This window comes from Narcine bancroftii, chromosome 11, assembly GCF_036971445.1.
Source record: "Narcine bancroftii isolate sNarBan1 chromosome 11, sNarBan1.hap1, whole genome shotgun sequence".
Classification (NCBI taxonomy): domain Eukaryota; kingdom Metazoa; phylum Chordata; class Chondrichthyes; order Torpediniformes; family Narcinidae; genus Narcine; species Narcine bancroftii.
This window is the reverse complement of record NC_091479.1, coordinates 81,177,556-81,193,045: the sequence shown is the minus strand read 5'-3', so window position 1 is coordinate 81,193,045 and position 15,490 is coordinate 81,177,556. Positions and strand designations below refer to the sequence as shown.

The 15,490-nt window shown below is 38.7% G+C and overlaps 1 protein-coding gene across 1 annotated transcript in view; it reads left to right on the top strand.

Annotated features, from left to right (window-relative positions):
• Positions 1 to 15,490, top strand: part of LOC138745232 (uncharacterized) — a 40,039-nt gene that overhangs the window by 12,153 nt on the left and 12,396 nt on the right. The window lies entirely within an intron of this gene.

Genomic DNA, 15,490 nt, shown 5'->3' with positions numbered 1-15,490 from the left:
TGAGGTGGAGGATTAACACGTGGCTGAAGGGGTGGAGTAAGGGGCAGGGTTTTAAGTTTCTGGATAACTGGGACCTTTTTTGGGGGAGATGTGACCTGTATAGTAAGGACGGGTTACACTTAAATCCCAGGGGGACCAGAATCCTGGCAGAGGTATTTGCTAGGGCTACTCAGGATCCTTTAAACTAGAATGGTTGGGGGGAGGGAACAAAATAGTACAGAGCAGTAAGGAGAAGGTTAGAATGAAAACAATGAAAGTTTGTAGTAAGTATTTGAATATGGATGGGCAGGTGATAGAGAAGGGAAATGCTCTGGAAGAAGATGAAGGGCAATTGTCAGGAAAAGTAAATAATGTTGTTCTTAAAGATGAGGGAAAACAGGGATTAAAAAATGGGAAATCCCTGAAATTCATATATTTTAATGCCAGGAGTATTGTAAAAAAGGTGGATGAGCTGAAGGTGTGGATTGATACTTGGAAGTATGATGTGGTAGCGATTAGTGAGACATGGTTGCAGGAGGGATGTGATTGGCAACTGAATATCCCTGGGTTTCGTTGTTTTAGGTGTGATAGAGTCGGAGGGGCAAGAGGAGGTGGGGTTGCATTGCTTGTCAGGGAAAATATTACAGCGGTGCCTAGGAAGGATAGATTAGAGGGCACATCCACGGAGGCTATTTGGGTGGAACTGAGGAGTAGGAAAGGAGAGGTTACACTTGTAGGGGTGTATTATAGACCACCCGGAGGGGACCGAGGCCTAGAGGAGCAAATCTGTAGGGAGATAGTAGATATTTGTGATAAGCACAGGGTTGTAATTATGGGAGATTTTAATTTTCCACATATAGATTGGGAAACACATTCTGTGAAAGGAATGGATGGGTTAGAGTTTGTGAAATGTGTGCAAGATAGTTTTTTACAACAATATGTAGAGGTGCCGACCAGAGAAGGAGCAGTGTTAGATCTACTGTTGGCAAATGGGATGGGTCAAGTGACGGAGGTTAGTGTTGGCGAGCACTTCGGGTCCAGTGATCATAATGCCATCAGCTTCAATGTCATTATGGAAAGAGAGAAATCAGGGCCAAGGATTGAGGTTTTTGATTGGGGAAAAGCTAGATTTGAGGAGATGCGAAAGGACTTGCAGGGTGTGCATTGGGACAATTTGTTTTATGGGCAGGATGTAGTAGAGAGATGGAAGTCTTTTAAAGATCAGATTTTGAGAGTGCAAAAGCTTTATGTTCCTGTTAGGTTAAAAGGAGGGGCAAAAGGTTTGAGAGAGCCGTGGTTTTCAAGGAATATTGGAAACTTGGTTCGAAGAAAAAGGGAGGCGTACATTAGATATAAGAAGCATGGAGTTAAGGAGATGTTTGAAAGATACATTGAATGTAAGAGGAATCTTAAGAGAGGAATTAGGAAAGCTAAAAGAAGGTACGAGAAAACTATGGCAAGCAGGGTGAAAACAAATCCAAAAGAGTTCTACAAATATGTTAATGGTAAGAGGAAAGCTAGAGACAAAATTGGTCCCTTAGAAAATCAGAGTGGAAAACTGTGTGTGGAACCTAGAGAAATGGGGGAGATATTGAACAGTTTCTTTTCTTCGGTATTCACTAAGGAGAAGGATATTGGGAGATGTGGGATAAAAAAAGCAAATTGGGTAAATATGGGGAATATAGAGATTACAAAAGGTGTAGTTTTAAGGCTTTTGAAGAATATAAAGGTGGATAAGTCTCCAGGACCAGACGGGATCTTCCCCAGGACATTGAGAGAAGTGAAGGAGGAAATAGCAGAGGCTCTGGCGGTAATTTTTCGAATGTCATTAGATATGGGGATAGTGCCGGAGGATTGGCGCATTGCGCATGTGGTTCCGTTATTTAAAAAGGGTTCAAGGAGGAAGCCTGGCAACTATCGGCCTGTAAGTTTGACGTCTGTGGTAGGTAAATTAATGGAGAAAATTCTTAGAGATAGTACTTATAAACATCTGGATAGACAGGGTCTGATCAGGAGTACTCAACATGGATTTGTGGGAGGAAGGTCATGTTTGACCAATCTGATTGAATTTTTTGAAGAGGTGACTAGGAATGTGGATGAGGGTAGCGCAGTGGATGTTGTCTATATGGACTTCAGTAAGGCCTTCGATAAGGTACCACATGGAAGGTTAGTTAGGAAGGTGCAGTCTTTAGGTATAAATTTTGAGATAGTCAAATGGATTGAACATTGGCTGAAAGGGAGAGGCCAGAGAGTGGTAGTGGATAATTGTCTGTCAGGTTGGAGGCCGGTGACCAGTGGTGTGCCTCAAGGATCTGTATTGGGCCCATTGTTGTTCGTTATATACATTAATGATCTAGATGATGGGGTGGTGAATTGGATTAGTAAATATGCAGACGATACTAAGATAGGTGGAATAGTGGATAATGAAGAAGGTTTTCTAGGATTGCAGAGGGATTTGGGCTGCTTAGAAAAGTGGGCTGAAAAATGGCAGATGGAATTTAATGCTGATAAGTGTGAGGTGCTTCATTTTGGTAAGAAGAATCAGAATAGGACATATGTGGTAAATGGGAGAGCATTGAGGAATACAGAAGAGCAGAAAGATTTAGGAGTGACGGTACATCGTTCCCTGAAGGTAGAAACTCACGTGAATAGGGTGGTGAAGAAGGCTTTTAGTATGCTGGCCTTTATCAATCATTGCATGGAATATAGGAGTTGGGAGGTGATGTTGAGATTGTATAAGACGTTGGTGCGGCCTAATTTGGAGTTCTGTGTGCAGTTCTGGTCGCCTAATTATAGGAAGGATATAAACAGAGTGGAGAGAGTGCAGAGAAGGTTTACCAGAATGTTGCCTGGGCTTAAGCATCTGGAGTATGGGGAGAGATTGGACAGATTGGGTCTTTATTCTTTGGAGCGTAGAAGGTTGAGAGGGGATTTGATAGAAGTATTTAAGATTATGAAAGGGATAGACAGAGTGGATGTGGATAGACTATTTCCGTTAAGAGGAGGAAAGATTAAAACAAGAGGACATGAGTTAAGAATTAAGGGGCAGAGGTTTAGAGGTAACATGAGGGGGAACTTCTTTACTCAGAGAGTGGTAGCTGTGTGGAATGATCTTCCGGGAGAAATAGTGGCGGCGGAGTCAATTGTATTATTTAAGAAAAGGTTGGACAGGTATATGGATGAGAGGAAGATGGAGGGTTATGGGCATTGTGCAGGGAGGTGGGATTAGAAAGGGGTGTTTGGTTCGGTGCGGACTAGAAGGGCCTAATGGCCTGTTTCCGTGCTGTAATTGTTATTATTATTATTATTTATTATTATAGGGTCGCGACCCACTAACCGCAGGACTGCAAAAATAGCTCACGGAGCCAAACAGGGGTGTGCAACTGCGCATGAGCGAGGAATCATGCATACGCGATGCACACGACAAGGACAACACTGACGGGAAGGGGGACCAGCTGTGGAGTTTCATTCCACAGCACGAACAGCTGAGAGAGTCCCGACAGCAGGGCTCCCAGCTGGAAGATAAAGAAAGCAACGGGAACGGGAGGGGAGAGAAAGAAAAAAGGAAACTAGAGACACAACAGATAACCAGACCAGAAGAAGAGAACCACCATGGAAAAAAAAAATTCCTAACAAACTGAGACAAGCAGCTCAACAAGAAAGTCAGAAGAGACACAGATACAAGGAAGAGAAATAGAAGACACAAACCCAAGAGCAGACACAGAAGATAAAGAAGGAGAAGAGCAAGCTCTGCACAGAGGAATAGGAGGTAAAATGAATGGACAGTACATAGATTTTAAAAAATTTCAAGAACAAATGAAAGCATTAAAAGAATGGCTGACACTAGAATTTAGTGAACTGAAAAGAAAAATGAAAAGTACAGAAGAAAAAGTGAGTAGAATAGAGCTGGTCATAACAGATGAGGGGAAAGGATTAGAAAATGTGGAAGAACGTGTAATGGCGGTAGAAATGGAAGTGAATGACTTAAAAAGAAAATTGGAAGAAAGTGACAAAAAAGTTAAAGAAACACAGGAGTTGTTAGCTCAGAAGATGGATATAATGGAAAACTATAGTAGCCGAAACAATATAAAGATAGTGGGCCTAAAGGAAGATGAAGAAGGCAAAGGTATGAAAGAATTTATAAAAGAATGGATCCCAAAAGTCCTGGGAAAGCCAGAAATGCAGGAAGGAATGGAAATAGAAAGGGCACACAGAACATTAGCCCCGAAACCACAGTCACAACAAAAACCAAGATCAGTTTTAGTAAAATTCCTGAGATACACGACAAGAGAAAATATACTGGAGAAGGCAATGAATAAAATGAGAGAAGACAAAAAACCACTGGAATACAAAGGTCAATTTTTTTTTCTACCCAGACAGTTTTGAGCTCCTGAAGAAGAGGAAGAAGTTTAATGCAGCAAAATCGATCCTATGGAAGAAAGGCCATAAATTTATGTTAAGATATCCAGCGGTGCTTAAAATAGTTATCCCGGGGCAGCAAAACAGACTTTTCTCAGATCCGGAGAAAGCACGAGAATTTGCAGAACGCCTGTAAGACAGAAAGAGAGGTGAAGAGATGTAACAAGAACAAAGAATGATGACAAACTACATATAAGGAAGTATAAATAATGTATAAGTAAGAACTAAAGGAGGGAAGAAAAGGGAAGTAAGGGAGAATGGGGGAAAAGAGGAGGGGTTAAAAAATAATAATAATAAATAAATAAATAACAAAAAGAACTAGAGAAGAAAAGAGGGGGAGCTTTGTTGTAATGTGAAGATAAAAGTCTTTTCTGGAGGGGATTGGGTGGTTGAGAATAACAGTTGACACTTGCGAAAGGATTCACAGTCCGAATGGAGTGGGGAGTTGTGGTTGCCTGGCAAGGGACAAGTGGCGACTCAGAGAGAGGGGGGACACTTGGAGTTAAGGAATTTTAGATGTGGGAATGATTGAAATATTTTATGTTTTAGAAGTGTTGTCATACAATGTGTTCAAAAAAAGAAAACTGAGAAATGGAAATGGGGAAAAGGGGAAAGGTGGTGGTGAGGAAGCGGAAATGAGATGTAAAGAAAGTATGAAATGGCCATGTTGAACTATATGACTATAAATATTAACAGAATACATAACCAAATCAAAAGAAAGAGGCTATTAAATTTACTGAAAAAAGAAAAAAATAGATGTAGCATTCGTGCAGGAAACGCATCTAACTGAAGTAGAACACAATAAATTAAAGAGAGACTGGATAGGGCACGTAACGGCAGCATCATATAATTCAAAAGCCAGAGGTGTAGCTATATTGATCAATAAAAATGTATGAAGAGGAAGATGAGGGGAAAGGTGATAAGAAGAAAAAGAAGAAAATTAAGTACAAATACATTGAGGGAGAAGAGTTTAATAAAATTAAGTTAATTTCGATAGAGAATTTTGAAGATGTTATAATTGAAGAATACGGAGAATTTTATAAGAGTTTGAACTTTTTTCTTTTTTTTCTTTTTTTTATATAAGGGGAGGGGAAGGGAATAAAAATTTTATCTGATTGTTTTTCTAAGGGATGTTTTTGTTCTCTCGATGAATTATAAAGGAAACTTTGTATTAATGGAAATTCTGTATTTATGTATTATTAATTATGATTTTTTGTATAACAGATATGTGGTTGTTATATGATTTTAATATTTGAACTTAATTTTAAAGTGGATTTCATTTGTTAAATACATGTATTATGTATTATGTTTGATTTAAGGGTATTATTTTAGTATTGATTTTTTTTGTTGTTAGTAATTTTTTTTGTTGTTAAGTTTTATCTTTTTTTGTAAGTGGGGTTTTTTCTATTTTATTTACAACATTGTTAATTAATTCTTCACTCTTTATTTTGGGGGGAGGGTTGGACTAATTTTAAATTAGATGATTAATGTTGTGTTATAATTATTGGGGGGGGTTAATTTGTGTAGTTTAATGATGTAGTATTCTAATTTTTATTATCTTATTTTTTATTATTTCTTTAAATGTAATTTTTATTTTATTCATGTCATAAAATTTTAAATAAAGTTTTTTAAAAAATCAATAAAAATATACCAATCAAAATAGGGGAGGAAATAATAGATCCAGCAGGGAGGTATGTAATGATAAAGTGTCAGATATATTCAGAACTCTGGAATTTGGTCAATATATATGCACCTAATGAAGAGGATCAAAAGTTTATGCAAGATATTTTTTTGAAGATTGTAGATACGCAGGTGAATATATTGATAGGAGGGGACTTTAACCTTAATTTGGATTCAAAGATGGATAAAACTGGACAAAAGACTAGCAGAAAGAACAAAGTAGCCAAATTTATGGTTACATCAATGCAGGAAATGCAACTTTTGGATATATGGAGGAGACAACACCCAAAGGAGAAGGAATACTCATATTATTTAAGTAGACATAAAACATACTCAAGGATTGACCTGTTCCTGTTGTCAGCCTATATCCAAGGGAGAGTTAGGAAAACGGAATATAAGGCTGATTGTTATCGGATCACTCACCCCTGTTATTAGCAATAGAGCTGGAGGACATCCCACCATGCTACTTAAAAGACAGGATTTTAGAGAATTTATTGAGCGCCAAATTAAAATGTACTTTGAAATAAATACGGAATCAGTGAAAGATAAATTTATATTATATAACCACTTACAGCACAGAACAGGCCAGTTCGGCCCTACTAGTCCATGCCGTAACAAATTCCCACCCTCCTAGTCCCACTGGCCAGCACCCGGTCCATACCCCTCCAGTCCTCTCCTCTCCATGTAACTATCCAGTCTTTCCTTAAATGTAACCAATGATCCCCCCTCAACCACGTCTGCCGGAAGCTCATTCCACATCCCTACCACCCTTTGCGTAAATAAATTTCCCCTCATGTTCCCCTTATAATTTTCCCCCTTCAATCTTAAACCATGCCCTCTAGTTTGAATCTCCCCCACACTTAATTTAAAAAGCCTATCCACATTTACTCTGTCTGTCCCTTTTAAAATCTTAAACACCTCTATCAAGTCCCCCCTCAATCTTCTACGCTCCAGAAAAAAAAGTCCGAGTCTGCACAACCTTTCCCTGTAACTCAAACCTTGAAATCCTGTTAACATTCTTGTGAACCTTCTCTGTACTCTCTCTATTTTGTTTATATCATTCCTATAATTTGGTGACCAAAACTGTACACAGTACTCCATATTTGGCCTCACCAATGCCTTGTACAATTTCATCATAACCTCCCTACTCTTGAATTCAATACTCTGATTAATGAAGGCCAACATTCCAAATGCCTTCTTCACCACACCATCTACCTCGTGCCTTGAGGGTACTATTTACCATCACTCCTAAATCCCTTTGTTGCTCTGCACATCTCAATAGCCTACCATTTAATGCATATGACCTATTTAGATTTGCCTTTCCAAAATGTAACACCTCACACTTATCTGTATTAAATTCCATCAGCCATTTCTCAGCCCACACGTCCAGGCTTCCTAAATCACCTTTTAATCTACGGTAATCTTCCTCACTGTCCACAACACCATCAATCTTTGTATCATCCGCAAACTTGCTTATCCAATTCTCCACCCCTACTTCCAGATCGTTAATATATATAAAACAAACAATAGTGGACCCAGGACCAATCCCTGAGGAACTCCACTAGTCACCAGCCTCCAATTGGACAAACAATTTTCTACCACTACTCTCTGACACCTCCCATCCAACCATTGCTGAATCCATTTCACTACCTCCTTATTTATACCTAATGCCTCCACCTTTTTTCCTAACCTCCTGTGGGGAACTTTGTCAAAAGCCTTGCTAAAGTCTAAATAGACAACATCCACAGCTTTCCTTTCATCAACCTTTTTTGTAACCCCCTCGAAAAACTCCATCAGGTTTGTCAAGCATGATCTACCCCTGACAAAACTATGCTGATTACTCCCTAGCAACCCCTGTACCTCCAAATATTTGTAAATACCATCCCTCAGAACACTTTTCATCAACTTACCCACCACAGATGTCAGACTCACGGGCCTATAATTCCCAGGTTTACATTTGGACCCTTTCTTCAACAGCGGAACCACATGCGCCACCCTCCAATCATTTGGCACTACCCCCGCGACCAGTGACATCCTAAATATCTCTGTTAATGGCCCCACTATCTGTCCACAAGCCTCCCTGAGTGTCCTTGGGAATATTTTGTCCGGTCCCGGAGATTTATCCACCTTTATCTTTTTCAACACAGCCATCACTACCTCCTTGGTTATCCTTATATGCTTCATGACCTCCCCACTATTTTTATTTACTTCAACTGGTTCAAAATTTTTTTCCCTAGTGAATACCGAGGCAAAGAAATCATTCAAAATTTCCCCCATTTCCTCAGACTTCTCACTCAGCCTACCCTCGCTATCTACAAGGGGTCCAATTTTATCCCTCACTAATCTTTTACTTTTAATGTACCTATAGAAACCCTTTGGATTTATTTTTACTCTGTCTGCCAAAGCCTCTTCGTGCCTTTTTTTGGCCTTTCTAATTTCTTTCTTAAGATTCCTTCTACACTCCTTGTAGTCCTCCTTCAAACTCTCAGCTCCCTGCTCTTTATACCTCTTGTACACCTCCCTTTTTCTCCTAACCAAATTTCCAATATTCCTCGAAAACCAAGCCTCCCTATGACTTCCAGCCTTTCCTTTGATCCTCACTGGGACATATCTACTCTGTACCCGCAAAATTTATTTTTTGAATATCCTCCATTTTTCATTTACATCCTTACCTGAAAATATCCTGTCCCACTCAATACTCCCCAAATCCCTTCTTATTCCTTTGAAATTTGCTCTTCTCCAATCCAGAACCTCAACTTTAGGCCCCTCCTTGCTCTTCCCTAAAACTACCCGAAAACTAACAGAGTTATGATCACTAGACCCAATTTGTTCTCCAACATTAATGTCTGATACCTGACCTAGCTCATTCCCTAACAGGAGATCTAGTATTACACCGTCCCGAGTTGGTTCTTCTACTAATTGATTTAGAAAACAATCTTGAACACATTTAACGAACTCTAGCCCATCCAGCCCTCTAACTGTATGGGTATCCCAATCAATGTGAGGGAAGTTAAAATCTCCCATGATCACTACCTTATGATTCTCATACATATACGTTATCTCCCTACAAATTTGTTCCTCTAATTTTCTTGGCCCATTTGGTGGTCTGTAATACATTCCTATTAGCACCCTCATGCCTCCTTCACCCCTCAATTCCACCCAAACAGCCTCACTGGACGATCCCTCCAGACCATCCTGCCACTTCACGGCAGTAATGTCCTCCTTAACAAGCAGAGCAACTCCTCCCCCTTTTTTACCCCCTGCTCTATCACATCTAAAACAAATGGGATGCAATGAATGCCTTCATCAGAGGGCAGATAATAAGTTATGTAACTAAGATGAAAAAGGACTACAATCGGGAAATAGAACAGCTGGAAAGGGAAATAGTAAGTACAGAAAAAGAACTAGCAACAAGGGAAGATACAACAAAAAGAAGAGAATTGGCGGACAAAAAATTAAAATACAAAACACTACAAATGTATAAGGTGGAGAAGAACATAATGAAGATAAAGCAGAAGTATTATGAGCTAGGAAAAAAAAACGCACAAAATACTAACTTGGCAGCTTAAAACAGAACAAGCTAAAAGAACGGTATTGACATCAAGGAAAAAGGACAAACTAATTACATATAACCCAACGGAGATCAAAGAAAACTTCAAGGAATTCTATGAGCAATTATACTGAACTGAGAATGAAGGGAAAGAAGACAAAATAGATGAGTTTCTAGCTAAAATTGAACTACCAAAATTGCAAGAGGACCAAAACAAATTGATAAAACCATTTGAAATAGAGGAAATATAGGATATATTAAAAAAGCTACCGAACAGTAAAACACCTGGAGAGGATGGACTCCCAATAGAATTCTATAAAACATTTAAAGACTTATTAATTCCTCCTCTCCTGGAGTAATGAACCAAATTGAAAAAACACAAAACATGTCAGATTCATGTAAAACAGCAACAATTACAGTAATACCAAAGACGGGGAAAGATCCACTAACACCAGCATCGTATAGACCAATATCTCTACTTAACACAGATTATAAGATAATAGCAAAACTATTAGCAAACAGATTGGCCAACTGTATACCAAAAATAGTAAAACTAGATCAAACTGGATTTATTAAGAAAAGACGAACAATGGACAATATCTGTAAGTTCATTAACTTAATCCATGCACTACCAGGAAATAAGATGCCAACAGTGGTGGTTGCTTTAGACGCAGAGAAAGCCTTTGACAGGGTAGAATGGAATTATTTATTCAAAGTACTACAGAGGTTTCAACCTACCAGAGAAATATATTAATTGGATTAAAGCATTATATAAGGGACCATTGGCGAAGGTGACAGTAAATGGATATATATTGAACCAATTTAAATTAAGCAGGTCAACTAGACAGGGATGTCCAGTACCTCCTTCACTGTTCGCTTTAGCTATAGAACCCTTGCCAGAACTGATCAGAACAGAAAATAAAATAAAAGGGATAAAAATAAAAGAAAAGGAATATAAAATCAGTCTATTTGCAGATGACATGATAATATACTTAACAGAACCAGAATTATCAATAAAAGAATTACATAAGAAATTGAAGGAATATGGAGAAATATCGGGGTACAAGATCAACACAAATAAAAGTGAAGCGATGCCAATGCGGATTTCACAAAGTTTAAGAAGGAATCACCATTTAAATGGCAAACACAAGCAATCCAATACCTAGATATTAGACTAGATAATAATCTAGGTCATCTATACAAATTAAATTATCAGCCATTAATGAAGAAATTACAAGATGACTTAGAACATTGGAAAGATTTACCACTAACACTGATAGGAAGGGTAAATTGCATTAAAATGAATATCTTCCCAAGGATACAATTCCTATTTCAGTCGTTACCAATTCCCCTAACTGAGAAATTCTTCAAGGAGCTAAAGAAAATAATAAGGAAATTCTTATGGAAAGGGGGGAAACCGAGGATAGCGCTAGATAAATTAACAGAATGATACAAACAAGGGGGCTTAAAGCTACCAAACTTTAAGAATTATTATAGAGCAGCTCAATTAAGATATCTATCAGATTTTTATCAAACAAGGGAAAAACCAGATTGGACCAGGTTAGAGCTAGATAAAATAGGGGAGAAAGTACCAGAACATATACTTTATAAGTGGGATGAAAAACTGGTGCAACATAGAAGTTCACCAGTACTGCACCATCTGCACATAAAAAATGAAAAATGGGAAAAGCTATGCTCCGGAACTATGAGAAATACAATAAACACAAGGTTACGCATGATACAATATAATTGGTTACACAGGCTATACATCACGCCCCAAAAGTTAAATAAATGGGACCCAACAGTATCAGATAGATGTTTTCACTGTAAGAAGGAAATGGGAACAACAGTACATGCAATTTGGGCATGTGAGAAAGTGGAAACATTTTGGGAAGATCTAGATCACAATAAAATCACAAAAAGCAACATACCAAAAAATCCAGAGATCTTTCTTTTAAGTAATATAAGTAGTAAGGAATTAGGCCTTAAACTGGATGAAGCACAAAAAAGATTTATTATGATAGCCTTAGCTGTAACAAAAAAATCTATAATGTCAACCTGGAAATCAGAAGAGAGCCCGAGAGTACAGCAATGGTACATCGAAATGAATAAATGTATTCCATTGGAAAAAATAACATATAATTTAAAAAATAAAGTCACATTTTCGAACAAATTTGGGAACCGTACAAGGAACACAACAGAGAGGGCCTACCACGGACCTCCACTCCCTAAAATGATAGAATGAGAAGACGACAAAATGAACTGCCCAGTGTGTAAAAGTAGATGATGTTATTTTCTTATTTATTTTCATTGTGTGATGACATTGTTTAATGGGTTTATTGTAATGTATATGTTTAACGTTGAGTGGGTGAGGAGGGGGGTGGGAAGGAGGGAGGGAAACGAGGGGGGAAAAAGGGGAGAAAATGACTGTGTATATTCAAGAGGGAAATGTTTGTGTGTATTTTGGTTAATATGGTTCATAGTGCGAAAAATAATTTTTTTTTAAAACTGATATATCTCAAAGGGTGTATCTGAGCATCAACAGTCTCAGTTCTCAGGTCAAGTCACCTTTAAGAATGGCTCCTGTAGGTTCATTTTCACTGCCAAAACCTGCTTCGGCAAAAGCTGTCTGCTGCACCTTAATTTTGCAGCAGGTGTGGTACATTGTTGAATCTTGCTGCATATTTCCAAGTACAGTAAAATCCCCAGTACCCAGCACCTACAGGCATTGTGGATGCCGAAAATGCAAATTTTCCAGTTGCCTGAGGCACACTCTCACAATGCTGAACTACTACAGTAGTTCAACAGTTTAAAACAACAAAAGACAGTGCAAAATGTAATTTGGAATAAAAAATCAGTATTGTAGTCCTTAATTAAGTAAAGTTCACTTTAATCAGGTAATTCCCGTAACTTACAAATTTTAAATTTAAATTCGAACCCTGGTCCCTGAACTGTGCCAGCATCATAATTAATGTCTCCCTCCCCCAAGTTTACAGATAAAACCTTACTAATATACTTAATAATATACTAATAAAGACTCTTACGAGACAGGGATAGGAAGACACTTGGAGAGAGTCGCCCCAGCGGCGAGCGGCATTAGCCAGCTCTTCATCTTGGGTGCCGCCATCTTATTCAAACACAACTTTATTCAAACAGCTGGTGCGGATAGAACAAGACCGGGGCGCACTGCTGGCTGAAATGTTTGCTCCCATCTTCTCCAAGTGCTTGTGTGTTGCTTTGGAGAACATTTACAATTTAAAACTTTTATTTATTTTCTTATTTATTTTCATTTTATTTATTTACTAAATTCCTTAATTTTTTTGCCAGTTGCTTGGGGTTGCCAGTTGCTTGAATTCCAGATGCCGGGGATTTACTGTACCTTTATGCATTAACATGCAGAAGCAAAGACACAAGTAAATAGGAGCAGGAGTAGACGAATTGGCCTTTTATGCCAGCCCTATCATTTAATATGATCATTGCTGATCTGCTCCAACCCTCAGCTCTCATTCTTTGTCATTTTCATAGAGCCCTCATTTCTCCGATCTTTCAAAAATGTATGCATGTACTTCTTAAATACCTCCACTGTTCTACCTGCACAACTCACTGGATAAAGAATTCCAAAGATTAACTATTCTGCAAGAAGAAATTCAGTTCTCAGGTTGGAATGATTGCCCCTTACATATGTTCGAGTCTTTCTCATGAGTGGAAACATCTTCACATGATGTTACTTGGGCTCTTAAATATTTCAACAAGATCACATGGAACAGTTGGCGTATCGGTGAGTGCAAAGCCTTTACAGTGCCAAAAGTCGGGACTGAGGATTGAACCCTTCACTACCTGTAAGGTGTTTGCACGTTCTCCCCATGTCTGCGTGCATTTTCCCTGGGGGCTCTGATTTCTTCCCACCATTTGAAATGTATTGGGGGTATAAGATTATTAGGTGCAAATTGGGCAGGATGGACTTGTGGGTCCGAAGGGCCTGTTACCATGCTGTATGTCTAAATTTAATTTAAATTTAAATCTCTCCTCATCTTTCTGAACTCCAACAAATAGTAGCCAGCTTGGAATTCCTGCTCCACATTATTTATAGAAGCAACACATATCATTTGAACATACCGATTGCATTCCAATTGCAATAGAGGATTGCAAACACTTCATTGGATATCTTGGAAAGAGCAAAGTAGATCACTGGAGAATTAAATTGTTACGGGCAACTCCACACATTCTGCCTCTCACAATCTCTCTCGTTCTTTGCATATGTTTTGAAAGTCTCTTCCAAGTGAATCTCTGAACTCCCATGAAAAAGAGCTTGGGTCTCTGAACAAGGCAGGATTGTCAGCAGTGATTGCCCTGGATGGAGACACCCTTGCTATTTCTGCCCTTTTTGTGCTGTGGAGTGGGAAGTGAGACTTTTAAAACAGTCACAAAACAATGTTAAGAAACTCATACTTAAAAGCTAAAAAGTTTGTCTCTACTTATGAATGAATTTCTGCTCAGTATAATTTGGAAGCACTGAGGACAATATGAAGCACCAATAAGATGCTCTTCAGCATGAGTCCACGATCGATCCCAAACTGTTGACGTGCATGATCCAGGTTCTGTTTAGACACTGGCTTAAATTGTTAATTTAAAAAAAAATTAGGCATACAGCACAGTGACAGGCCCTTCTGGCCCACGAACCTGTGCCGCTCAATTACACTCAGATGACCAACAACCCCATATGTTTTGAAGGGTGGGAGGAAACCGGAGCACCCAGAGGAAACTCATGCAGACACGGGGAGAACTTACAGACAGTGCCAGATTTGAACCCGGGTCACTGGCACTGTAACGCTATACTTACAACGCTCCCTTACTTAACCATTTACAGAGCGGAAACAGGTTCTTGGGCATTATGGCGGCTAGCCTTTAATTAGGGATCCACAGTTCTATTGGGCAGTTTTTATCATGAATTTTATTCCATGCTCCTTTAGGGAAGAACTTGGAAGAAAGAATTGACACCATGACTTGAGGCACCAACTTTTTACTCAATGTAGTCTGTCATTTCAGGTCATCACAGAGACCACTCTTTCCTCTTGTCATTTTACTGTTTTATAAAGCCACTTTTTTCATATCTGATGGTTGCAGAAATTATAATTCTAGCATTGACACTGTGGTAAATTATCCATTGCACAAAGTAAAGTTATTTGGGAAGACCAATGTAACAGGAATTATAAATAGGGTCAATGCGCATTCAGGTGTGTTTTGGATATAGTGACATTATATGAGGTTAGCTAGACATTTTCAGAAAGGTCGTTATTTCATCTTCAAAGTTATTTTCTATTCAAAAAAAGTGACACGGTTAGTATAATAGTTGGCACAATTCTATTACGGCGCCAATGACCCAGGTTTGAATCGGCTCTGTCTGTAAGGAGTTTGTACATTCTCCCTGTGACTGTGTGGGTTTCCTCCGCCTGCTCTGGTTTCCTCCTTTCAAAGTATACAGGGGTTGTAGGTTAATTGGGGCATTTGGGTGCACAGGCTGAAAGGGCCTGTTATCGTGCTGAGTGACTCAATTTAAAATTTTAAAACGTGATCACCATTGATCGACTAATGCTGGATGTTGCTGTTAGTTAATCAATGGCTTCCATAGAGTTTCCACTTTTTACCAGCACCTAACCACTGAAGGCCCAAACAACTCAACACGTTGGTTTTTAAATCTGCAATTGGTTTTACTCTTCTAACCTGAACTGCTTGTCATTTTCCAAGGTTTAATTTGGTTTGTGGTATCTTTTGGCTCATATGTTTCTTGACAGCAGAACCTGATTCCCCACAATAATCTGGATAACATGCACATTTTTTCACAGATGGTCACCGAGATTAAAA